Source organism: Theobroma cacao, chromosome 9 (genome assembly GCF_053813885.1).
Source record: "Theobroma cacao isolate CCN51 chromosome 9, ASM5381388v1, whole genome shotgun sequence".
Classification (NCBI taxonomy): Eukaryota; Viridiplantae; Streptophyta; class Magnoliopsida; order Malvales; family Malvaceae; genus Theobroma; species Theobroma cacao.
Window position 1 is genome coordinate 44,596,756 of NC_142647.1, and position 27,635 is coordinate 44,624,390.

The window sequence follows — 27,635 nt, forward strand, 5'->3', positions numbered from 1 at the left end:
GGTTTGTGCTTATTTTGCAGCCTTTAAATATAAATAACATCCATTTTGGCTTATCCCTCAAAACAACCCACATATGATTCATTTAAAATTATTCATTTTGTCACCTACACTTCACACTTGCGACAACCTATAACAATTTGGAAGAACTAAAAAGAAAAAACAAACACCTTAAATACATGGAAATTAAGTTCATTTGTCATCATATACGGATTACCGTGTATTCCTTGGGGGATTATAATTAGGAAGGAATCTGATCCTTTCTCAAAAATAGACCATGGAAGCCATATGGAACCCTCCTAGGCAACCTAACCATTGCCACAATGTCGAGTTCTGGCGATTTAGCGTCCATCACCAAGAATTTTGACTCGTTAGTCTGCTCATTGTGCACGTAAGTCATTAAACATCCATCATCTTCATCAGACAAGATATCTTCCGAATCTCTTGGTACGAATAATGGCTCCCCTCCGAAGCATCCTGGTTCATAAAATCGTCTCCCAACTTCACACCCCACTTTCATGTCAATCTTTACTACGCCAGACATTTTCATGCCTGCTTGGTTATTCACTCCTAGATAGGCGAAACGATTCTTCTTTCCAACATAGCGAGAATTTATGGATCCGCATTCAAGATTTCTTGGGGAAAGAATATTCCTGGAAATTTTTTTAGTCTTCATGTTGATTGTTACCTTCTCCAATTCGATGTTGACAGCATCGTCAAAAATATTCTCCAAAGAAACTATATTGGATGCCACAAGGACTATTTCGTCATCTACATTTTCGTAAGCATTTAGGATATGGATTGTATTGAAACCTGGAATTTCGAACCACTTCATCTCTGAATCATTGAGAGCATATCTTCGTATGACTCCGATTCTTGGAGTTTTGTTTGGTTTGTAATCCAGGAGCGTGCCTCTTCCCATCATCACTTTCATTGGCGCAACTACTAATTGAGTCTCATGAAAAATTGCAAACCTCTTGGTTATAGCGAAGTCGTGGAAAAAGCTTGGTTGCTTGATGGAAAAGATTGGTATTTCTTTTTGCTTAACACCATTTTTATCGAAACGGAAAAACGTGAGATGAGGAAAAATTAAACTCCACCTGAAAGCAAATGTCTCCTTTGTCCCGGAATCAACTTTTGGATGTGCAGTCATGCTTGCGAGTAACTTGGGATTCCCATCGACTTCCCAACGCCCTAACGTCTCGATATCACCATTTTCTGTCATATTGATAACATACGGTAAATCATACTCACACAAAGCGACAAGCTTGTTTGCAAAGAAGGCAAGGCTAGTATTGGCCACTCCAAATCCTTTCATGAAATCTAAATAGCCTGTTCCTATAGCCTTAAGAAACCGCACAATATCAACGATTCTGTAAAGAGATGATCCGCTTGGAACGATGGGGTAACCAGCATCTCGTTCGAGCCTATGCTTGTAGGTCTTGACAAATCGGCTACAATACCTTGCACGGCCATTGGATAATTGTAAACAGTGAAGCATCCCATCCCCAAAAAAAAAATCGAGAAAATGGTGTGGTTGATTTTGGAGATCCGGACCATTTCGTATGTAAGCACCATTCAGAGTGAGCGGAAGTTCACCCTGGATTACTTGACAATCGGTGGGTTCTAGCTCCTCCACTATTGGAGCAAAGTTCTCACTAAAAACCTGGCCTGAATCAACTGAAGAGTGAAAGGGTGGTTCAATGACGTTAATAGCATTATGGAGAAGCTTTTGGGACCTTGCGAAAAGAGTGGAAATCAAAGACGAGGATGTTGATAATGGTAATGTGTTTTTCTTGGTTTTGTTGTTTGTTGCTTGCAATTTGTTGGTGATTAAGGTTTTTGTTTGGACATCAATTGAAGAAAGTATTCTAAGCTCCCTATCTTTGAGTTTTTGGGAGGGGTGGGGGTAAAATTTGGTAGAAGCAAAGGGAAGCTTAGTTGAAATAGGAGCAATGTAACTCATTGAGAGAGATTAGAACTCTTTCCGCTAGTGTATTTTTTTTTTTTAGAGCAAGTTGCAATTGAAGCTATGGATAAGGTATTTATAACCGTGGCTTTATCTACCCTTTTGAAGAAAATTTTCGGAATAATTTATTATCAACAATCTACTTTTTCTTTTGACATTCCGTTGTCGTTTTTTTTACCACTAGTTTTCAGATTGCGCGGCTACGCGTTAAAGCTATTAAAGTCCTTGCTTTAGGTTTTAATTTTTGGTGGGTCTTATACTTTTATAATAGTATAATTAATTAAGGAATCTTAAGTATAGAATTAAGTCATAATTATGTAAAAATAAAAAAAAATAATCGTAAATAAATAGTTAAAATAGAATAGAATAAGGTACAATCATAAAAAAATAAAATATAAATTAATAAAAATTCATAATTATTTATAAATAAAATCTTTTAAATGAAATTTTCAAGGAAGATTACAAGTAATAATTTTCTTAAAATTTTCAAAGTAAGAATGTCAAACCCTATAATATAAAATAATTACGACGTCATTTACATGTTTAATAGAATGGTTACATATTTAGGAAGTTTGAGAAAATCGTTAAAAGACGATATTGCTCCTAATGGTATCATTAAGTCGATTAAGTTTCGAATTAGTTCAAATAGAAATTTTAAGGTGAAATTAAGAGTTTCATGGTCCAGAGATGACTTAAAATGGTGATTCGGAGTTCGAGGATCAATTAGGAGTCAAACCAAAATTTTCACTATCCAGGGGCAGAATGATCATTTGCCACTTGGGGACAAAATGAGAATTTTTAGAAAACATTTTTTTGGCCTCATTTGGCTTATTGGAGTATGATTTGAGGTTTAGAAGTGAAAAAATTTTAATTTCGATATAATTTGGAGTACAGGGGCGAAATGATAATTTTACCACATCGGGGGTAAAATTATAATTTTGCACCCCCAGAACATTTTTTCAGCACAAGGTCTTCACCCATCATCATTTTTGACCCTTGAATAATGTGTGGTGGAGATTTAAAGCTTAAAAGATAAGAATTTTAAAAAAATAGACCAATAATGTAGTGACATGTGGCAAATTTAGATTATTATATTATTTAACTATAAAAATCAGCCCACACCACCATTTTCTCTTCATTATGGCTGGCCATAGCAAGAAAACAAAGGGAAAAAGAAAAACAAAAACCTAGGTGGAGAAATTCAAGGAAAAATTGGTGAAAATTCAAGGTAACAAGTGACAAAAGATAAAATTTCTTGATTTTGACTTGTGATCTACCTTTCCCATGCTTTTCTCCTTATTTTTCATGGTTAGATTTCATATATTCATGGTGAATTCATGGCTGCCCAAATGGGTATGGAGAGAAAATGAAGTTAGATTAATTTGATTTTAAGTTATATTAGTGTTTTAAGTTAGTTTAGCATATTTAGAAACAAAACAATAAGAAAAGAATTCATTTTCCTCCATTACTATTATTGGCTGAATTTTCTAGGAAAATATTGGCTGTTGATCTTGATGTTTATTTGAGGAATTATGATGAATAATGATAAATTATGAGCCTAGAAAAATAATGAGAATTTTCGAAGCAAAAATACGAATTTTTACCCACTAGGGGTATTTTCGTAATTTGCTATCGAGATTGATAATTTGCACCACACTGAGGAACATTAAGTCAATTTGGGTGCAATTGAGGTATAGAAACTGAAAAAAATTGGACGTGTTAGTAATTTAATCGGGTAATAAGCCGAATTAAGTCAGCACAGCATTTAAGCGGTAGTCGGATAAGTTGCATGTCATATCATGCATATACACCGAGCCTGAATTGATTTTATAATGGTCAAGCATTAATGTGGTGAATTATGTATTGTACATTGTGGATAGATGGTGAGCAAATTACACTGGTAAAAGTACAGAGATTGTGCTTGAAGACAAGGGTTAGGAGTATATCGACTCCTAGAATTGTGAGTGGACAATTTATCGTCTTAAATATCTAGAGTAATTATACTTGTTTGATGCTTTTATTGAATGGTGAGTTTAAATTATAAAATATTATGTTTTTCAATTAAAATATTTTTTTAATAAAAATGAGATTTATATTGATTTTGAAATCAACTATTGTTTTGGGAAAATTGAGTATATGGAGACTGTGTTGACATTTATGATTTTATATGTTATTGAAATTGTGGCTTATGACACTATGGTAGCATGATGGCTAAATTTTTTAGGTTGACATGAAATATATGAACAGTTTTGGATTGATCTCGGTAGACTGGATTACATTTTATTCGCCATAGTATGCTACTGAAATTTTTATGGGTCTGATGGTATATTAAACGGTCACTGCAGTGGTGGAAGTTTCCGTGGACTGCCTATAAGAAGGGTACGGTAACCTAATTATATAACTACCTCCGGGGGGAGATGTTGGATGAAGTATCTCTTAAGGTATGATTTGAGTGCACCTCACGTTCGGACCACCACGTGAGAGTGAGACTCAGTCAACTCCAAGGAACGGCTTGTGTCAAATGCGAAAACATGTTTATGGGTATGAGACATTTAACAACCTTGGCGGTCTCAGTGAGATATCTTGACGAAGGTATCTGCGAGAATGATTTTGGCAGGGGCCAAGTTTAAGAAATTCATAAGCTGGAAAATTTTGATGAAAAGAAATTGTTTGGTATAGATTGAACCGAATTTTATGTTATGAACATTATTGAGATATAACGTTTTTATATTGTCTCCATCTACTCGGCTTTAGATGCTTTTGATGGTAATTGTTTACTCATTAGGATTATGTAATCATAATCTCACCCCTTTTCCTATCCATTTTTCAAGCTCAGGACAGTTTGTTGATAGTTGATTAAGACGAGAATTAATCTCGGAGTGCATCCTAGAAAGTAAGGGTTCGTAGTCCTACACTTTCTTGGTCAATTGGGGGCTCACGTGTCACTGTAAACGAAATTTCATACTTTAATTATCTTTATTACTATATGAATAAATTTATTTTACTCTTACGCTACAAAAGTTATTTTAGGAAGACTTTGAAAATATTGTGTTTTAAGAAAATAGAATATTTTATTTAATATTTTTATTATATTCAAATAGCTATAATTTTACTTTAAACAAATGTTTTAGACTTCAAAATTTAATTTAAAATAATGAAATATGTGTTTCCACTTACATATTACATTTTTACGGATTTTAAAATTTTCAAAAAAAAAAGGGACGAATATGCCTCTGTGAGCTAGAAAATAATATTTTATTGTTTTGAGTTGGAAACGACTTATGATTTCTTGAAATGCGAGATTTAATAACTGTCGCTCATCGGGGAGATGCGGAAGCTGATGCTAAGCCTTGCGGGATTCCGATCGACATTCGGGGTAATGAGTGCCTATCAAGACGTCGCGGTGGTTGTCACGGGCCCGGTGGGAGTTCCGAGTCGTGACAAAGAATAATTATAAGATTTCGCCATACGTAATGGGACGTAATCTTGTAATTTATTTTTGCAAAAGAGATTTATTTATAAATAATTATTATAAATATGGAAAATAATAACAAATAAATAACAAAATTTTTAAATGATAAAAAATAAATATTAAAGTTTCATGAAAATATGAAATGTAAAGAATAATAAATATTTAAAATCTTGTAGATCAAAATATAATATCATAATTAAATAAATAAATAAAAATTCTCTGATGATGAAATCTTAAGAAAGTTATGAATACTAATTTTGAGAGAACTTCTAGGTGAGAAAATCTTCTAAAATTTTGTAAAAAATATTGAAAAATTATAGAAAGTTTTCAATACAAGGATTTGCAGGATAATAACAATAACAAAAATAATAAAAATAATAAAAGTGAAATAAAAAAACTTATAAATAAAAAACATAAATGAGTAAAAGTTATCTTGTGATGAAATTTTGAGAAGATTATATGTAATAACATCGAGAAATTTCTATGTGAGAAATTCTTCTCAAATTCTGCCACAAGTATTAGAGTATTCAAAGGACATTTCTATATCAAAGGACTTTTATTTGTTTTAAAACCAAAAATAAAATAATTAAAGAAAATATGATTGGATATCAAATTTAAAGATTATTTATTAAGGCTAAAAATATAACACATAATTAAATAGGAACCACGCAGTGGGCGTTGTGATGGTGCTAACACCTTTCTCACATGTAACTATACTTCCGAACTTAGTTTTTTTTGTAGATCGAAACTTATTCTTTTAAATGAACCTAAGTCAAACTTAGGACCTCATTAAAAGATATAGATTCACTTAGGCACCCAATCACATCTAAACAAAAAAGATTAGTGGCAACTCCTTTTTCACGTCGAACAGTTGAGTTTTACGAACTTACCTGTTATGACAAAAGTCAAGATAATTAAAAAATGACATATTCTCTTATTAAGTTTGAATGTATTCCAAACTAAGAAAGTAGCTCATCTTACCAAGATCTGTCATTTCAAACTTATTCTTTATTTGCAGCTTAAAAGCTTCTACGTCATGACTAGGGGTGTGCAAATGCAAACCGAATCGAACAATTGAACCGAACTAATTTTTTTGATTTTTTAAGCAAAGTCCTTTAAGATCGATTGGGAAGCTCTGATACCACATTGAAAATGCTTAAAAATTATAGTTTCAATGTTAGGCAGTAAGAGAGTTGAGAGAAAGATGATGAACCGGAAGAAAGAGAAAGAAAAATGGTTCTTGGAACAACACTCAATTCATTCCTTTAGTGTTGTTGATATTTTCGAGTACATGAGAGAGAAAACCATTAAAAGCATAATAGAAATAATAGATATTATTTAAGATCAATAATGTTTCAAGAAAGATTAATGGTTTGACAATATTATCAATTAAAAAGAAATATTAAAAGACCTTGAATATAAAAGTTTAATTAGAAATTTTGCATTTCAAAAAGCTAAAAAAATAAAATTTTAATAAAATTTTTCTTAATTTCAATAAAAAATACCTCATTTGAATATTTAGCTTTTGACCTATAACACCCCGTACCCCCGTATAGTAGCTAACTTAACCATCTTGGCAGGACGAAGGATTAGTTGATGCGAGTTTACGTGCTAAAGAGCGAGAAAGGGCGAAAGGAATGCTCAAGAGTAAAATATTTCACACGTGCAAAAATAATAATTAAATAATAATATCTTTGTTCGAGATGAATTAGTAAGTTAAAAGATGATTTGGAAGAAAATTGAGAAATACTAAGATGTTTCGGGACCAAAGGAGACAAGTGAAAAATTTTAGAATAAAATAATATTTTATTTAATAAAATAATATTAAAATATTAATATTTGACTGGATGTTGGAATTAGTCAGGAAGATAAATTATATGATCAATTCAAGTGGGAGAGAAGAAGTAAGGAAGGATTTTGGAGAAAAACGACGGTAATTGTACCCGCGTGATTTTATTAAATCGAGCTAGTGTGGGTAAGTAAATATTTAAATATTATGGTGATACCGCGTTGAAGTGCAATTTCGATATTTTTGTGGTACACTTGTAAAGAAATATAGATAGATGAAAATTAAAATTTAAAATTTGTCGGAAGAGCTAACATTTGATTTAGGCAATGCTTTTGAACCAACAGGTCTAAGATCATGATTTTTGAGCAGTAGTTCATTAGTCTGCTCGACAGTTAGGAGGACAGAATCAACTCTGAGTATGTTGTAAATTGATGCTGTCAGTATTGATACTGTAGTACAATATTTGAAGCATGAAAAGTAGAGAAAGTTTTCTTTAATAGCTCTGATTCAGTGAGCTTAACACCACATAACTTCAGCTATGAAACTATATCAAATAAGGCTGAGTTGTAATTAGAAACTGATTTGAAGTCTTGCAGCCTGAGATGTTGCCAATCATACTATGCTTGAGGCAGAATAACAGTCTTGGTATGATCGTATCTCTCTCTCAATCTCGTCCACAGTATCTCAGTATCTCGGATGGATTAAAATTGAGTCTTCAAGCTCTCATGCAAATGACGATGAATAAACATCAAAGCATTCGCTTTATCTTTGTCATTTGTGTTTCTGTCTATAATAATTGTCTTAGCAAGACCTTGCCATTGAAGATGCATCTCTACATCAAGGCACAAAGATAGATAATTGTTTCCACTCACTTCCAGGATGTGGAACTTGGGCTTTTCAAAATTTGCCATAATACTGCATACAAAAAAATTGGACCCTTAGATTGGGGTTCTTAGAGGTCTATCACCACTTCAGGGGGACAATCTATCACCACTTCAGAGGGACAGAGATATATTCTAAATCTGTAGTTGGCTTCAGGCTGATTGGACCATATAAAAAAAACTAAAATCTATTTAAAAAAAAAAAACACCTTCTCATTATGTTTAGAGACTTGTGTTGATAACTCAATATAAAATATAAAGAAAGCTATACTAAGAAAACAATTGAGAGAAGAATTGAGAAAAAAAAAACTTATGGTTTATTTTTCATGAGAAAAGAACTTCTGGTTCATTTCTCATTATTTATTATTATTATTAATGTAATTTTTCATCAAGTACAAAGCCCTATTTATAGGGTTACATAGTATTAATGAAGATATTGATGAATCATCATAAATACATACATTGATTATAAATGGAACTTAGAAGATTGGGAGATTCAATGGACTCATTCATTTATTCATAACATTATATAAATTTTTAAAATTTTTAATCTATTCTGTTAATGACTCTTTTAATAATTTTTTATTTAATAATTAATAAAAATAAAAAATAATAAAAAATATCCCACATGACTCATTTAATTTTAATTAATTTATTTTTTAATTTATATTATTATTTATATTTATATTTTTTTATACTATTTGCTCATATGTTCTAAGTTTTAATAGATTTGCTTCTCTAGATTTCTACGAACCATCAACCATATTTTTTTTTGTTATGTTATATGTGAGTTCCATCTTCTACTTATCATTTTGTCCTTTTTTTGCTATGCAGATTTTATTTTTTATGATTTTAATATTAAAAAATTAATAAATTATTATGTAATTCTTAAATATAAATTGTAGTGTTGCACTATTGCTTAAAATTTTATCAATGTATCATTTTTTAATTAATCCTAATTATGTAGGAAATTATCTTAAATATATTTTTTTATATGCTTTATGTTTTATATTTAGTTGAAGGAAAATTATCTTGAATATATAATCTTTAAACAACTCTAATTATATAAGAGGAAATTGTTAATCTTGTATATTTTATTTAACTATTTATATTTTATGCATTATAGTTTTATATTTAGTATTATAAGTTTAAATATAAATAAGAATATTTGATGTTAAATGCATTAATTTTTTTTTTAGTTTGATTAAAGTATGAGTAGGTTGAAAACAATTAACAAATTTTTTTTTAAAAAATATGCAAATCGTCCAAATGATTCTCTTACATTGGAGCCATCAAGCCTTAATGTTTCACTTATGAAAAGTAAGTGAATCAGAATGTCTAATACTCAATCTTAAAGAAATGGATGTTTTTCAGTACATAATTTTTAATTGATAAATTTGAATTCAAAAAATATAGTTGAGCATAACTTTCCTAGAAAATTATTATAAGTCTTTTTTTATTTACATATTATACAAAATTAATTTTAACTATCAATCTTTTTTTTTGTTAGTTATGTTCAATATATTATTTTTGAAAATTTTTAATATTTATTCGTTTACTTCTGACCTCTCAACAAAAGTTAACTAATTTTCACAGTTTGAGCCTTTCAAAGATGCTCTTGAATTGAAAATTTGTAAAATTCAAATCGTCAATTAGAGTATTAAATACTAATGTTAATAAAAGTTTGGTCTTCAAGACAGATTAAAGGTATGATTTTCTCTGATCAGTGGTCCAGCTAATGTCGCTGTTTTGTATGTACATACCAAATTTTATAATATATGTGCTTTCATATTGGCCAAACATTTGTCAATTGCTATCAAATTGTTTATAAATGATGGTAATTAATTATCCAAGCATGTGTTAGATAATATATTAAAAGTTGTCCTCAAGAGGGGATAATTGAGTTCAATTGGAGTTTCACGTCAATAATTCAATTGGTTGACATGTGACATTCTAATTGAGTGAGACTTGTCCCATAAGAGTTTTCTTTTGTGGGTTTGGAAGGTAGTTGGGTTTTGTCGGATTTTTGGTTTTTTTTTTTTAATTTTTCTTTTTAGTTTGCAAAACCTTTATTCTCTTTGGTTTCTTCGCCTTTCCATTTTCCCACTTTTTTCCTTCGTTCCAATATCAAGAGGTTCTTCTCTTGGGTTTCTCCGCCCTTCTATTTTCCCTTCTTTTTGTTCTTTCAGTACTAGTTTCTAGAACCTTTTCCTCTTTTTCTGTCTATTTTTCTTTTTTCTTATTAATTCTTTGTATTTTTTAGATTTTTTGGTTTGCTGACTTTGTTTTCGCTCTTTCTATTGAAGTAGGTGTTTCACTTTTGAGGATGAAGTGATCAGCTTTAGTCATACTCACCAAATCAGTAGGTCGTGGCATTTTTGCCACTCGAAAATCGGTGCCAAAGACAATATCCACACGGCTAAATCCATCGTATCTCATCCTTCTCTCTACTGTGAAAAGTGCAAAGAAACTTCAAGGTTAAATGGGTTTCTTTAATTTTTTTTGGTTATTGTTAGGACTAGAAAGGTCTGCAGCATTTGAGAAACATATATTACTTTGCTTTTTTTAAGTCCCTATTTTGATGGGTTCATGTGGGAGTCCATTGGCTTAATTGAGGGGAGTAGGTATTTTCTGATGTACTTGCTTCCCTTTCGTCAAACACTTTGTCTTCCCATTTTTTTTATTAATGGTGCACTTTGTCCCTTGAACTTTTAATTTTTGTTTGGGTTCTTGAGGAGTTTTATCTATAATAAAACTAAAAAATAAATAGCAAATACCGACCTTTTTTAATCAATTTTGATGATAATAGTATAACGGGGCTCATGAATATTCAAACTCTATCTCCTGTTCTTTGATTATATTTCTAAATTGCAATAGATTTTGATTATAATGGTATAATAGGGCTTATGCATATTCAAAGGACGTGTAGAGTAAGGCAATGCGTACAGTCAAAAATGCCAAGGCTCTGGTGGACACCTGATCTCCATCCATCTTTGGTGCATGCTATCGAAAGGCTTGGTGGCCAAGAACATAAGCTTCATTTACTTAGAATGTATCTCAATCTTTCAACATGATGCAATACGAATAACAACTCAGTTAATTATTAGTTGGTTTTAGGATTAGCTATCTTCATATTTACAATAAGTTTGTAATTAGAAAGAGTTGTTTTCGTTTGGATGACAAAAGGAGTAACTCCCAAATTAGTTCTTCTTATGATGAACGTTAGAGGACTTAGCATTGCCCATGTAAAAAGTCACTTGCAGATAATATATATAGAGCAAAACAAACATTGTTGATAAGCATTTGAATACTTTGCCTGAACTCTGTCCCTTTCTGACTTTCTTTATTTCATTTTCATTTTTCTTTCTCAGCCAAATAAGCATCATTTCATTGAAAAAATTCAGCTAGCCAGTACCTGAAAGCATGATATTTATTTTTCCATTTTAACTAATATACATTTTGTGATTCAGATGTATCATAGTAAGAAGCTTGATGAATCGGGCCAAGGTAATTCAACTTGATAACAACTTTATTATCCTACTTGCCTAATGCTTAGTCATTCAATGACTTTATTTATTTTTTAAAAAATTGCTAAAAGTTAAAAATAAAATAAAATCATATTTGATTAAAAATATACTCCTTACATCATATTTTCTTTGCCTATTTTTTTTGGATAACCTAAAATTATGTCTTTTTTTTTGTGGAAGATCAAATACTCTTTTTTATATATTTTTAAATTTATTTTCCAGATTTTTTTTTATATTTTGGCATTAAAAATCATAGAGTATCAATTAATAAAAAGGTTTTAAAACTATATGTATAAAATATAATAAAATATATCCTTTTAATCTTCATAAAAATCGTATAGGACTAAATTGAATGTTTATTGCAGTTGTTTCTACCGTTGCCTTAGTTTAGATCAAAGAACAAAAAAATTTGCATGTTTATTGCAGTTGTTTCTTTAACAAGTAGAATGAAACGCGAAATAGAAGATATCCTTGGGACATACTAGAGATTTAGTCTTAGTTGTTTGATTTAGCCTATGCCATCTCCACCAGTACGACTCATGCAACAGTATGATCGATCTCCAAAGTCCTCTCAAATTTTACGTACTTAATAACTATTTCAATATCTTAGAACTTTAATTTTTCTTCCTTTGTATGAATAGATATCAACCTTGGTCAACTCCACCATGCAATAATACATTAGGCATTGAAAATGAGCCAAGAGTGGTGTTCTTTCAAAGTGGTAACAATGAGTTAACAAGTTCACACATTTTTGACCTCAGGGAAGCAATATCAAGAAGTAGAAGGTTTCTTGAAGACAAAAGGTGGCCTCGAGGGAAAATGTTTACCAATCAAGGTAAGCTTTGCAGGAGTTGTTTAGATATTTCTTGTTGTTCTATCACATAAAAATAATTTATGTATAATAACAACTGCTTTTAATGATATTTTAGATATTGCATATAAATCATTGTTCAAGATGATATTAGTGCCATGGAGTTTATAGCATTTGGCAAACCAGTGGAAAAGTTAGTGGGGGTAACAATTGCAAAACTGGTAGCAGTAAAGACTATTCACAAAATAACATGGCTTGGACTTGTTAAAGCCTTAATCAAACAACATAAACGGCGGTCAAAATCGAAGTCATTAATTTTAAACTGTTTGATTGCGATCAAATTCAAGACCCAACATTGTCTCCCCTCATGTGATATTATTCCGTCTCAAGCCACACTGCTTCCGCTTCAGATCATATTTGATGACTCTCAAGAGCAACTTCCATCATCCTCGATTGACAATCAAGTTGCTAGAGAGCTGTTTCCAGATTCAACACTTTTAAAGCTGGCCACAACTGGCCATGAAGAACCACAAACCAAAAAAAATACAAAACCAGGAATAAGGTATAAAGCATTTTGAACTCAATATAATTCCATCTTCTTGCATCAAGATATATATAACGATGAATTATTTTACTCCAATGCAGGTTGCTATAAAATAAAACAACCTGATAGACCTCAATTTCAGTTGCAGCCTCTTTTGTAAACTTAGAAAAACAACAATTAGAGTTCAAGATATCTTTCTTTTTTGTATAGAGATAGCAACCTTTACTACAGCTTTCATTCACAACTTTCTACACTGCATGATGTAAATAGATTAGCATTTAAACAGCTATGCAGCTTTTGACCTTTTATATAGACACAATAGTCCAAATTTTTCGTAACGAATAATGATAAAATACTAACACATCGTTTTTGACACAAGGAAGCAGCCAGCTACGTAAATAGCTTTATGAATAGTTATGTACAATGATTTCGGTATAATTATTAGAATGTAAATATTTCAGTAATCATCATTTGTAGACTTATTCCTCCACTATGATTGAACTCCAAAATAGTCTATATTACAAGAGTGCATTGTACGGGCATACTCTAATATATAATGAATGCACGTATTTAATTATAATCAGCAAATGAGCTGACAAGAAAAAGGTGTTGTATTTGAAAGAAAAACACTTCTTGTCTATGATTTCATTCGGATCGAAACATATAACTTAAGGCCTAGTTTGATATTTACCATTATTAAGTGTGAGTGACACTCAATGGCAAAATTTTACGCTTTAAATTAATTGTAATTGCAATTGTAATGGTAAATTAGGTCCAAATTTACTTTTATTATCGAGAACAGATACATTGAAATCAAAATCTTAATGTAATTTTTATTTTTTCTAACATCGATCAAATTAATCTAACAATTGCAATCCAATGAAACTCCAATCACAATATATCAAACGATTTTATAAAATAAAAAAAGATGGCGTGGATGACAATATTGATAGTTTCTCTTTAGATACGTCAAAAAGTTTCTAAAATTATGAAATTTACTAAATTTAAATAAAAAAATTAAATCGTTATGTAAAAATGCACAAAATTATGCAAGTTACCATATTCAAAAAATCATAGAAGTCAAATCTTTCTAAATAACTATAAATTCAAACTATGTAAGTGTAAATATTAAAGTTCAAATTATCTCTCTTATCTTTCTCTCATTAATGATTTAAAATTTGTTCTACCATGCAAAAGAACCTTTTCGCTTGTTTTGGTGTTCTTTTGTTATATATTATTTTTTGTTTGAAATGCAAAATGGATTATATTAGTTATACTGTTATGTACAAAAAGATCAACAATTTCTTAAGGGCAGCAAACACCAAGGTCATGTTTAGCCATTCCCCCTCTATTCCTTACACAATTTTATCCCATTTTTTGGTTTGCTTTTGAGAAAGGAATAGCCATTCCAAAAGGAATGGCTATTCTTCAAAATTTGGCAAAAGTTTGGAATAGCTAATACCACATTCTCTCATGGTATTTGCTATTCCACACCCATGAGAATAAAATTCAAACATTTTAAACTAAAATGTCCTTATTTATTTTTAAAAATTATAAACTAAAACTTATAAAATTAATATTTTAAATTATTTTTAATTATTCTATTCAGTTTTTATTTATTCTACGAACCAAACGTGCTATAAAAGACTCACCCGATTACTTGGTAAGATAAAAAAATCTCCAATAAGCAGCCCACCCACAATTCAAACTCTCTAGCGGTTCTTGCACACTGAATACTTGGAAAGAGGAGACCGAATCGCAAATTGACCATTAATAGAGACCAATAGCGCCCTGTCTAACCAGAGGCCCTTTTTGTCCTAGCAGCGAATCTCGTGTTCTTCCAGTGTCTCTCGTAGAGCTAGATATAGCCTAGCTGATTACAAGCAACAATTTCTATGCTCGATGAATCCCCGACTTTTGCAAAACTATTTGTGGCTCGAGGGGTGTGGATACTATGTCATCTTCCTAAACTTTTAGGCTCTCTATATGTAGAATAATTTCCTCAATCTCTATGGTAAATAGTGGGGACTTAAACCCCATTTGATCGCAATGGGGGAATCACTTTTCATCATTAGACAATGGGAATTTGCCCACTTAGAGGCGATAAAAACAACAAAAATTTCCCTAATAGCAAGTAATTCAGTAAGGATCGAATCACCAATACCAACAGATTTCTTGAAGATAGAATCTTAATGGAACCTACCTTGTCTCGCAGCACACCACCTATTTCTGTATCACCCCCTTGCTGTCCGTCCACGTTAAACTTGAGGCATCTAGACGGAATACTTCTCCAAACCACTCATATCTTCTTCGGTACTGAGGCAATTTTAGCAGATCTAAACAAGTCTGTGATCGACTTGCTCTCATCTGGCAATCTAGCTTTAACCCACTAAAAAGTTATCAAAGTGATATCGAACAATGAATAAAATCCCAGGACTTTTCTTTGAATATCATCTCATTTCTAAAGAGCAGAACATACCAAATAATAATGAAGAAAGCCATAAACCATACCTTTTCACCGTCAACAATTGTAATAGCAACATTCAACGCCAAGAAAAAAGGAATGGTCTCACGCTGAGTCGCCCAAACAAGTCCCCAAGCGTTACACTACATTGACCAATCTTCCAAGCTTCACTATTGGTAAAAAACAGATGACGAGCTATTTCATACTCCTTATTACACTATAAACAAGTAGCCGAACTCTTACTTAACAAGCCTCCTTTTACTAGTTCTTCTTTGATGGCAGCGTTACCTTGTAACACTTGCCAACAGAAAACTCTAACTCTGTTGTGGGCAAGACCCGCCCATACCATCTTTCAAAAGCCAGCTCTAACACAATTACTACCAGGGACTAACTTGCAAAAGGATTTCGCAGAATAATTATCGCTTGAAGATCCTTTTCAAATATTTTATCTTGTAAGTCTGCTCCGACGAATAAGTGCTTCAAAACATGAAGTAGTTGGTCCCATTGATTAACCTCCCAGTTAAACAATCATCCTTTAGGTTAAATTTTCCAATGCCAGATATTATTTTCAAAATGTTGTAATCATCGATCACCAGATGATTTCCCGCGCTATGCAGCGGGTTTACAAAATTTTTTAAAAAACTTGATGCTATATTGATGGTAAGAAATGGGAATGTCAGCATTGCATGATGGAATAATGTTTTTGATTACTACCTGATATATGTACAAATTATCTTTGTCAGTAAACACATAAAAATTATCATAATGATCAAAATTTTTTGTAAAGAATAGGTGGGCCCTAATCAACACTTTGGTAGCTAAAAGTGAATCATCATAAAAAAAAATATATATCTGAGAGAAGTATTTGAACGCTACAGCACATGACAATTTAGAACTCTGAACAATAATTCTCCGATCTTCAATGATTTGGTAACCAAGGCGACAGTGAAAAGCTTTTGTTGATCAATTAACTTTGAGATAAGTTGAGGAAGAACGTATTTGTTTGACTGGTTTAGCAAAGCTAGTTTGGTGATTGATGAATTGACCACTTTTTCACCGTCATTAACAAAAACCACAAATGTCGTATTGCTAGTGTTGTCTTCTACAGTGATAATTAATTTGTAACTAATGAAACAAAGAAAACTAAACATTTGATTAAATGCAGAAAACAATATTTTAAAGATTTTTTAATCATTATTGTATTTTATTATAATTATTTATACCATAAATGCAGTGTCTGCTTTCCATGCTTTGAATTTGGACACCAGAAACTGTCTCCTATCTGTTGCAATGTCTTGTAGCCTATGTAATACCACCCTTCTGTACAATCAAAGTCTTTGATATGGGCAACACAGGTAAAAGTATTTCCTTATCAAAAAATATTTTGAAATAGCACAGTAAGTATTGGAAAGAAAAGAAATATAATTAATGTTAGTATTTAGAAAAATAATACAATTAGTGACTAAAAGAATATTAAGTCATTTCTTATCCTCCAATCAGTTTAGTTTTTAAAACAATAAACAGATCTTGACTAAGACAGTGTTTTCTATTTAGCAAAATTTCTCTCATCTAAAACATTAACAAATATTTTAAGTTCAAAGTCTTGATTTTTCATACTTTGGTTAATTTCCATCGCAGATAAACATAGCATTAGAAAAATTATTGATATAAACCACATTAGCTGAATTAATCTCCACAAGGAAACATTTATATCATTGGCCCTTTCAATAGGAAATACTTGAGAACACATTGGTTCTTTTGCCTGTAGTGTACATTCTGAATCATTACAAGAAAGCGAGAGACAAACCAAATTACTAATGGACTAACATTTAGCAGAGCTTTTGTTCTCTATTCCTTGAACAATGAAAGATCATAAAACCCAAAAAGATTGGTAACTTCATGTTATTCTAATGCAGTTTCTCACAACCAGACAATAAAGGGCAGAGGAAACCTCATTAGACTCAATTAAACAAAGGTCCTTTCATTTTAACTTAAATCATAGATCATGAACAAAATAAAAATAGAATATTTGCAGCGGAATAAATAACAAATAAAGAAATGAAGAATGCATAGGTTTTTTTTTTAATTTTTTTTTTATCAATCATCATTGAGCAGAAGAATGCATAGGTTTGACTTTAATACGACGAACAATAAGAAACTCTTATATATAAGCCAAGTAAAAGACATGTTACTAAAGAGCACTTAATGTGCATATTAGGGAAAAAATGCATATATATTGACAGACAAGGGATAAAAAACCCAAACAATTTCCAATAGAGACTTCATTAAAATTTTTCTTGGAGTAGTTATAGTTACATAATGATACCAAAAAGATTTCTTTTACCTTTTCAATATTTCAATTACGGTACAATCCTCCTGCCACCATGATAAACCTACCTCTGCAACACCTCTAAAGTACCCTACCTTGACATTAACCTACCTGCTCAATATCATAATGTAACACATTATTGGATAATGAAAACCATTAACAAATTATAACTTCCTCAAGACTTTTCAATGTTGTCCATCAACATCTGAGTCCAAATATGAAAAGAGAAAATGTAAAAGCCCATTTATCATACAAGAATCCAAGCATAACGGTGATCGGTTCAGATTAAAGGATTTAAAACTCAGTAAGAAGCTAATAAGGAACAACCACCTTCACTCCCAAACTCTACATAGCTCAAAAAGTTCTTATCACTACTTGGATAATAAATTACTAGTTTTCCACGATTGAAATGGTAGATTTCTAAATACTATGCAATAGCTAACAAGTTCACATTTATGTATCAATCATCTCTCTTAATTTGAAAGAATTATTAATGAATAGAAACAGTTCACAGGTATATTTAAATAAAGGGGTTACCACATCCAATATCCACCATAAGTGGCAATGTTGGATCCCTAAAGACTTCACTCTAAAAGGGAAGAGACCGTAGACGCTCCCCGGTGAGAGAATGTTCAGTCGACGGATTGATCGAGAAGGACACTACTATTAAGAAAACATGCAGACCCAAAACAAATAGAGGAGAAACAAATCTAGGCAGCTGATGACATAGAGAACAAAAAGGAAAAAAACTTAAAAGCTCAAAATTACCCTATCGGCCAGACGAAAAATCCAAAAATATCGCTTGCCGATGAGAGATTGTTCAGCAAGTGGACAGATCGAGAAGGACGCCATTGTTGAGAAAACATGTAGACCAGAAGTGGAGAGAGGAGAAACAAACCCAAGCAACTAATGAGAATGAAGACAAAAAATGCATCCATCAGTAATATTGAAAACCCGAAAATAACCTTTAAGGATTCAAAAAGGACAAACTCACGTGTCACACTCTAAAAGGAATATGTATGTTAGAATAATGACGTATTTTTAAAAATAATTCTTAAAGATAATATGTTTTTTAAAAATATTTTTTTTTATAATTTTAACTATTTTTAATTAAATTGGATAAAATTAACTTTAATGAAATTACACGTCATGATGTTACATGTCATGGTTAAATTGTTACACGCTGTGTACAAAAACATATTACACGTAATGATTTGGTTATTACACACCATATAAAAAAATATTTTAAATGCTATGATTAGAAAAGATTGTTACAAGTCATGTTGAGAAAAAAAATATTATTGTTACACGTTATGTACAAATACATGTTGCATGTCATGTTGAAAAAATGTTGTTGTTACACACCATGTTGAAAAAATATTATTGTTATACGTCATATTTAAATACATTTTGTTATAATTTAATGCCTAAAATGTTATTGTTATTTACGAACTAAAACTTCAAATCCTCTTAACTCTCTTCATTTCTTTTGACAATTTGGTACCGATTAAAATGTTTCTAACATGTTTTTATAAATTAAAACACAAATTTCTTATCTAAAACACCTATTTTGACTAAAAATCAAAAAAGTTTTCTTTGGAAACCTAGGTTTGTAAATTTCAAATTCTTGAGTTTACTGCTATCTAGGTCTCAAATTGATTCTATTAAAAACTATTTCAAACATTTATGATCATTTCTACCATTTTAGTTTTATTCAAAATACATAAAAATTAAATGTCCCAAATAGCCACTCATCCCAAGTACATCAAAACCATCGCTTGTTGTCTTGAAAGCACAGGAAAGAGAAATCTGAAAGTACAAAAGAGAGAATCGGGAGCATAGTAGACGAATGTTGAAGAGAAAAATTGATAAAATTAGAAAGAGCTGGATAGTGAGAGAGAGAAATCAGAAGCACAAATGGAAAAAAATTGTGATGAATGTTTTAATTTATTTGAAATAGTTTCAAGGATATTTTTGTCAAGTCATGGCTAAATATGACTAAAAATAATTAAATTTATTTTGATAGTTATGTTTAAAATGTCCTTATAAAAGAGAGTTATTCTTCACACTTTCCTCTAGAATAATTCTATATAAGATTCCGATTTTATTAACTACAAGGGTAAAAATTTTAAAGAGCACATATCTATGTGTCATACCTTTGATCCACTCATCGTTCCAGAAAGAGATATTCCATTAGTAACAACATAGCTGAATCTTGAGAACACATACAAAAAAATTCTATTTGTTGGGAAAAGGGGGTTAATGATATTTCTCCAAAGAGTGGAACACATTATGTTGTTTTTCAAAGTAGAGGGCAAACTAGTAGGATTCTCACTGTTTTCTCTATAATGATAGTCATTTCTCCAAAGAGTGGAAAACATTATGTTGTTTTCGAGAGTAGAGAGCAAACTAGCAGCATTCTCACTGTTTTCTCCACAATAATAGTCCTCCAGAGGCTGTTATGTTCATTTTCATATTCCCATATCCACTTATTAAGTAAAATTTTATTTTTTAAGCTGTAGATCAAACACTACGAGACCTTTGAAGTCCTTGTACTTGCAACTAACTACCAATACATAACGGATTTCTTACTTATGGATGACTTATCCCATAAAAATAAATTGTGATGTTTCCTCTACAGGTTGAATGGTTGGATTATTGTACTAACATGTTGTGACACAAACCATATTAACAAGTTGATATATGTGGGTCAATTTCTAGTTAATTAGGGCACCAACCATTAAGTTTTAGGTGGCAATGGGATAACTTAATTAAGGTCATGGCAATTTTTTACCACAAATTTTTCAAATGAAAATGATTAAAAATAAAGGGGTTTTCTCTCCAAAATCCAAAAGCCACACTATCACTTTTAATCTCTATCCATTTTCTTCTAATTGTTTATCATTAGACTCTTTCTAACTTTAACAAATTTTCTTATGACATGGGAGTTAGATATATTTATTGTTAGTGTAAGGTGCTTGTAAAACATTACATTAATTAGTCATATTTTATGTTAAAAATATTATGGATATTTTATATAATGTGTGAGGTATTTCTTTATCTATAAGTTTATTTATAAGGAGTCATGAGAGATTTATGTAAATAAAGTCCCTAGAACATAATGGCCTTGCAAAAAAATTATAAAGGTTATAATTATGAGATTCTTATCATCAAAGCCTTGTTCCTAAATATATTCTTGGTCATTGTATTGCCAAGAATAAGGGTATTGACAACGTTCAAAGATTGGTATATGCTAAGCCTCTTTACTTTGGAAGTAAGTAACTGATCTCATAGGTTGAAGTATGTAAAATACCTAGAGATAATATGTAGGTGCTTGTTAAGGAACAAGTTCACTAAACATTACCCGCTATGAGAGTTTCATTTGTTATTTCACTCAAGTGTCTATAGAAATACTCTCATGTGTTAGTAGTGTAAGTAATCCTTAGACTTGTGATACCAAGTTATCTTGTATGTGAATTGTTATATTTTAATTTTATCCCTATGGGTTTGGAGGTGACCAGATGACTAAACAGGATGCTTTCAGGTATGATGAAGTATGCTTAGATGAATGAGTAGTGTAGAGAGGATTCATCACCCCAAGTGATTTGAAAAAAACATATCTCATTAGCTCTTGGCTTCATTGATTGAAAGTCTTTGGCCAAGGCAATCTTGATATGTCAATATGAAAGTTGCATGACTAGTATGGATAAGTTAGAAAATAGACATCGTGTCACACTTTTTATCTATCTGAAATATTTTGATGAAATGATCGAATTACATTGAGATACTGTATACCGAAAGGTTTGTCGAACTATATTGACTCTTTTGATACTTGAGTGGTCATGATGTATTGCTAGCTACTGCTAATGATCTATAAATATAAATATAAATTCTTAATTAAATTGATTTATATTTATTGCGAACATGTTGAGGACCTAATGGGTCACACATAATAAGATGACAATGTGAAATTAAAATGAGACTGGTATTTAATTGGAAAGTAGCAATTTTCACTATGGAATTAATTAAATTGTTTAATTAAGTGGAAGGATTAAAATGCAATAAACCAAAAGTTAGATTAGCATTTTAACCCAATTATAAATACTTTTATATGTGTGTCGCATTTGGTAAGAAAGAGGTGAGAAAAGACAATAGAAAAATAGAAGGAGAAAACCCTAAGCCATAGGTGCCGTTTTCCTAAGAAAAGTTTTTCTTGTCTTCTTTTTAAGCTAAAAGCAAATAATCTTTGAAATGTGAGATTTTTCAGAAAATATTGGCTACTAGCATAGCATCACGACACCACATAATCTCAATTTAGTATAGGTTTTCAATTGACATTTGTGTGGATCACCATTGAAGGCTAGACATGTGGACAGCTTTGGTTCGCGTCAATTGGGCTTTAGTGTACAATCAAGGGATTTTGACATGTGATTTTTGGAAATCACTTCTCTTGGTATATGGCTGAACATATTTTGCTTATATTTGCTTTTAACCAATCAATAAGACAATATAAGTGACCCAAGGGTGATTCCGATTTTATATGTTTATATTCCACTGTGTTATATGAATGTAATTTCTTCTCTGAGCATGCTTAAAACCCTTCATTTATATCATAAATTTTGAAGACTTATATATAAATACGTAAAAGCGCTAATTTATATGTGTACACATATTGAAATTGATAACACTAACCCATGCATTGCACGGGTCATATATTTATCCTAATTCCTAAGCTAAAAATGCAAGAGGTCCTGCTTGCTGAAAAACAGCCCATGAAAGCCATACGGCACCCGCCTAGGCAGCTTAACCGCTGCCACAATGTTGAGTTCTGGTGATTTGGCGTCCATTACCAAGAACTTTGACTCGCCAGTCTCCTCATTGTGCACATAACTCATTACATATCCTTCATCTTCTTCGTCATCAGAGTCAAAATTATTTTCTCTATCTTTTGTCACAAATAATGGCTCCCCTCCAAAGCAACCATGCCCATAAAATCTTTTGCCTACTTCACACCCTGTTTCCAAGTCAATCTTCACCACACCTAACATTTTCGGGATTTCTTCGAAGACTCCCATATAAGCAAACCGGCTTTTCTTTCCTACATAACAAGGATTTATGGATCCAAATTCTAAATTTCTTGGGGAAAGAATATTTCGTGAGACTTGGCCGGTTCTCATGTTGATTTTCACTTTCTCCAATTTGATGTCGCAAGTTCTATCATAGATGTTTTCTATAGATATAACGTTAGACGCCACGAGAACTATTTCGTCTTCTCCACTTTCCCATGCGTTAAAGATATGAATTGCATTGAAGTTTGGGACTTGAAACCATTCCATATCTGAGTCATCCGTTGAATACCTTGGAATAATCCCAATTCTTGTAACTTTGTCTCGTTTGTAATCTACTAGAGCTCCCCGTCCCATTACGACTTTTGCTGGTGCAAGTCCTAATTGCGTCTCACAAAAAATTGCAAACGTCTTGGTTATAGCAAGGTCATGAAGGAAAGTTGGTTTACGCACAGAAGAAATGGGTACTTCTTTTTGTTTTACACCATTTGAATCAAAACGAAAGAAGGAAAGGTGAGGGAAAGTAAGGCTTGTTGTAAAAGCAAATGTTTCCTTAGTTTCTATGTCAACTTTGGGATGTGCACTCATGTTTGCAAGCAGCTTTTTGGTGAATTCCCAACGCCCTAAGGTCTCAATATCACCCGTTTGAGTTACATTAATAAGGTAAGGTAAATCAGAATCAGTCAAAGCAAGGAGTTTATTTGAAAAGAAGGCAATGCTAGTATTAGCCACTCCAAACCCTTTCATGAGATCTATATGCCCTGTGAGGACCTTTCCTATATCCATAAAGAATCGGATAACATCCACGAGACCATAGAAACCAGAGAAAAAATTAGGAATAATTGGAAAGCCAGCATCTTGCTCCAGCATATATTTGTAAGTCTTGACATAGCGGCTACAGTAAGTTGCATTGCCATTGGACAATCGTAAAGAGTGAAGCATGCCATCCCCATCAAATAAATGGAGAGCACGACGAGGTTGAAGTTGTGGATTTGGGCCATTTCGGATGTAAACTCCATTTAGAGAGAGTGGAAGCTCGCCTTCGATAACTTGACAATCCGTGGGATCAAGCTCGCTTACCGGCGCAAAGTTTCCAGTAAAGACAAGATTTGGATCGATTGAAGGGTGAAGGGGTGGATCAATGATGTTTAAGGTGTTAAGGAAGAGGTTTTTGGACATGGTTGAGACATGGGAGAATATTGATTGTGGTAACGAAGGTGGACTCGTTGTCTTGGTTTTGTTACATGTTTCTTCAAATGTTTTCTCCTTGGAGGTTTTCGTTGGGAATGATGTTGTGTTGGTTGAACAGAAAATAGGCTTCCCATGTTTGAGATTCGGGGAAGGCCAAAGGGGAATTTTGCTAGAATGATGTGGAAGTTGGAAAGATGAAGGCATAGCGTAAGACATGGAGATTATAAAAATTCTAGTGAAATGTAAGTGCCAAGCCAAGTTGTTGACATTTTTGTTGTACTCCCAAGGTATTTATAGCTTAGATTGATGCGTATCAAGTGAATTTAAGATGATTAGAAATGTACAATGCCTAACCATCTCTATCTGATAATTATCTTTTGGCATCTTTATAGCCCATTAGCAAGGGATAGCTGATGCATGGCTAGTTGGTTACAGAAAAAGTTATTGATAAAGACTCGAGAAAGTTGATTGCCTGCTATTATCTTACACTAGTATAAATAAGATAATTGCCCACTTGATTTGTTGTAGAAATGGTTTGGCAGGAAATTTATTGCCAACTATCTTATCTGTTTGGTATTTGCCAGTGGGGAGTTGCTCGGAAATATAACATAAAGCAAAGGTTGACATAATTTTTCTTAGCCCTTTATTTAAAGCAAGGATGCATGAATCTTTGAGAAATCATTATCCGAAATATCAATCAAAAACCGTATACTTTGTTTTACATGTGCGCGTTTCTTATTGATTTAGATATAACATAATCCAAATTCGCAAGCCTTAGTGCTTAATTATGAAGTTGTAAAGAGTTGAACGCCCAAAACTAGGGGAAAGCAAATGGGCCAAGTGACTCAGAGAGCAACATTGAGTACATTTTTTAGGCCATCAACTTGGACTCGTTTAACGAGACAGACTTTATGTATATTGGCAAATTGGTGCCAACTTGGTTGGTTCAACTGATCCACTAGATCAGTTCTTTGGAGCACTTGGATATTGGAAGATTTGAACCATTTCTCTCTCTCTCTCTCTCTCTCTCATTTTTCTTTTATTAGAGGAAAGAGATTTTATGAATCCGATTCAATGGGAAAGGAATACAGATATTTAGGTGTGAACCCTTTTCCCTTATTTATTATTAAATTAGCAAATTATCTAAACATGATGCTAAACGTGTAGCAGCGGAGCCTCCTTTAGCTTTGGGGCCATGGTCTAAAATTTTTAAAATCTTTTTATATTATATAAAATTTTTAATATAATTTTTAATGGGTGTACTCAAAATAATTTTTTATTTAATAATTAATACAAATAAATAATAAAAAAAAATATCTCACATGTCTCACTCAATTTTAAATTTTTTTGTTTTCTTTTTTTTTTTAATTTATATTATTAGTTTATTCTATTTGCTCATATCTTTTAAGTGTTTATAGATTTTCTTTTTTAAATTTCTACGAATCATCAACCATTTTGATTTTTTTATGTCATATATGAGTTTTATCTTCTACTTGTCATATTTTTTTTTTATTATGTAAATTTTATTTTTTAATATTTAATTATGAAAAATTAATAAATTATTATGTATTTCTCAAATTTAAGTTATAGTGTTGTATTGTTGCTTAAAATTTCATCAATATATTATTTTTTATTAATCTTGATTATGTAAGAGAAAATTATCTTGAATATATCTTTTTTATATACTTTACGTTTTATATTTAGTTGAAAGGAAATTATGTTGAATTTATAGTCTTTAAGCAATCCTAATTATATAGGAGAAAATTATTAATCCTGTATATCGTATTTAACTAATTGTATTTTATGCATTATAGTTTTATATTAGTATTATGAGTTTAAATAGAAATAAAATAAGAATATTGAAGGTTGACTATATTATTTTTTTTTTCACATTTGATTGAAGAATAAGTAAACTGAAAACAATTGACAAGTTCTTTAGAAGAAAAAATGTAAATCGTTTAAACGATTCTCCTACATTTGAGTAACCAAGCCTCAATGTTTTAACTCATGAATAAGAGTAATGTGAATCAAAATGTCTAAGACTCAATCTTAAAGAAATAAATATTTTTTAGTATATAATTAATAATTAATTAATTTGAATTCAAGAAATCGAACACAACTTTCATAAAAGATTATTGTAAGTTTTTCTTTTTTTTTATTTACATGTTATATAAAATTATTTTCTATTATCAATCTTTTGATTATTGGTTACTTTCAACTTATTGGTTTTTAAAATTTTTAAATCTTATTTTTTTACCTTTGGCTGTCCAATAAAAATTGACTAACTCTACCCTTATAAATGTGCATAATTATCAACTTTTAAGTATAGTAAAACCTCAATAAATTAATCCTCGATAAATTAATAATTTTGATTAAATAATATTTTTTGCTAGTCTCGACTTGGGACTAACGTGGTAAATTAATAATTCATTAAATTTATAAGATAATACATTTAAAAAAAACATATAGATCTCGCTTAATATATAAATTAATAATATCCTTATACATCAAAATTATATATATACATGATTCAATTTAGAGGCCTTTATAGAATGTGTTTCATTAGACCTCATCTTTAACTTTTCTTAGTGCATTAAGAAACTCTAGTATAGAGTTCTTGTATTGGAAGAGAAAATTATGCAATGTAATTGTTACTTTTAATACATCTTGATCGTATTTGATATTGTTGCTTGGCTCACTTGTAAGTTAAAGTTTTTTGACGCCCATTGTTACAATTGCTTTTGGGAACAATTTGGATTTTCTATATTGTACTCATATAATGCTTTACGTTAATTTATTTACATCTTAAAAAGTCATTGTGTATAGTTTTACTATTTATGATATTGTATGTTTTTTTTTATAGATGTTTTTACTTGACTTAATGTTCATAAAATATATTAATTAAGTATATATTGAATGTAATTTTAGTTTGTTGTAAAAATAGATAGATTTATAATTTCTATTTAATAAGACTAGTTATATTCATGAACTTATTTTAGTTAAACAAATATATAAAATAATGATAATTTGTAATTCGGTAATTAGGTAATATTTGTATAATCACAATATACAATACATATATTAAGTTCAATATTTTGAAAAAATAAATAAAGAATACCTTGATAAATTAATTTTTTATTAATTAATCTATAAATTAATAAATTATTAATTTATCAATTAAATATATCTCAATTAATTAATAAATTTTCATGATCCCAAAGGTATTCATTTATAGAGATTTTATTGTATGTTGAATATTAAAATTGAATAACAACATGTATTGTACACAAAATATATATATATATAATCTAAGCCAGTGAAAGTGTGAATTAAACCAATAAAATAAAATATCCAATGGCTCATTACTATCGAAGTTTGTTTAGAGGGACGAACATGGTTCAACACATGACAAGTGGAGGTAGGCAGCATCAATGCTTGGATAATCCAGTCTTAATTATTTGGGATAATGCAGTTTGTATCTGCAACACAGAAACTACATTAAACTGAAGGTCAGTTCTTATTATAAACAGCAAAGAATGGGCATTATTTTTTGGGGTGGAGGCGACTATCATTAACATTTTTCTTAATTACTTTG

The 27,635-nt window shown here is 31.0% G+C and overlaps 1 long non-coding RNA gene and 2 pseudogenes across 1 annotated transcript; all 3 read right to left on the reverse strand.

Annotated features, from left to right (window-relative positions):
• Positions 1-238: 238 nt before the first annotated feature.
• Positions 239-1,963, reverse strand: LOC18590174 (zeaxanthin 7,8(7',8')-cleavage dioxygenase, chromoplastic pseudogene; annotated as a pseudogene).
• Positions 1,964-17,588: 15,625 nt separating this feature from the next.
• On the reverse strand, positions 17,589-18,713 carry LOC18590175 (uncharacterized). Its single transcript, XR_016028497.1, has 2 exons — positions 18,590-18,713; positions 17,589-17,894 (listed from the first exon to the last, which is right to left on the reverse strand). It is a non-coding gene; the product is annotated as an uncharacterized LOC18590175 (long non-coding RNA).
• A 3,712-nt stretch (positions 18,714-22,425) lies between these two features.
• Positions 22,426-24,281, reverse strand: LOC18590176 (putative carotenoid cleavage dioxygenase 4, chloroplastic pseudogene; annotated as a pseudogene).
• Positions 24,282-27,635: the final 3,354 nt, after the last annotated feature.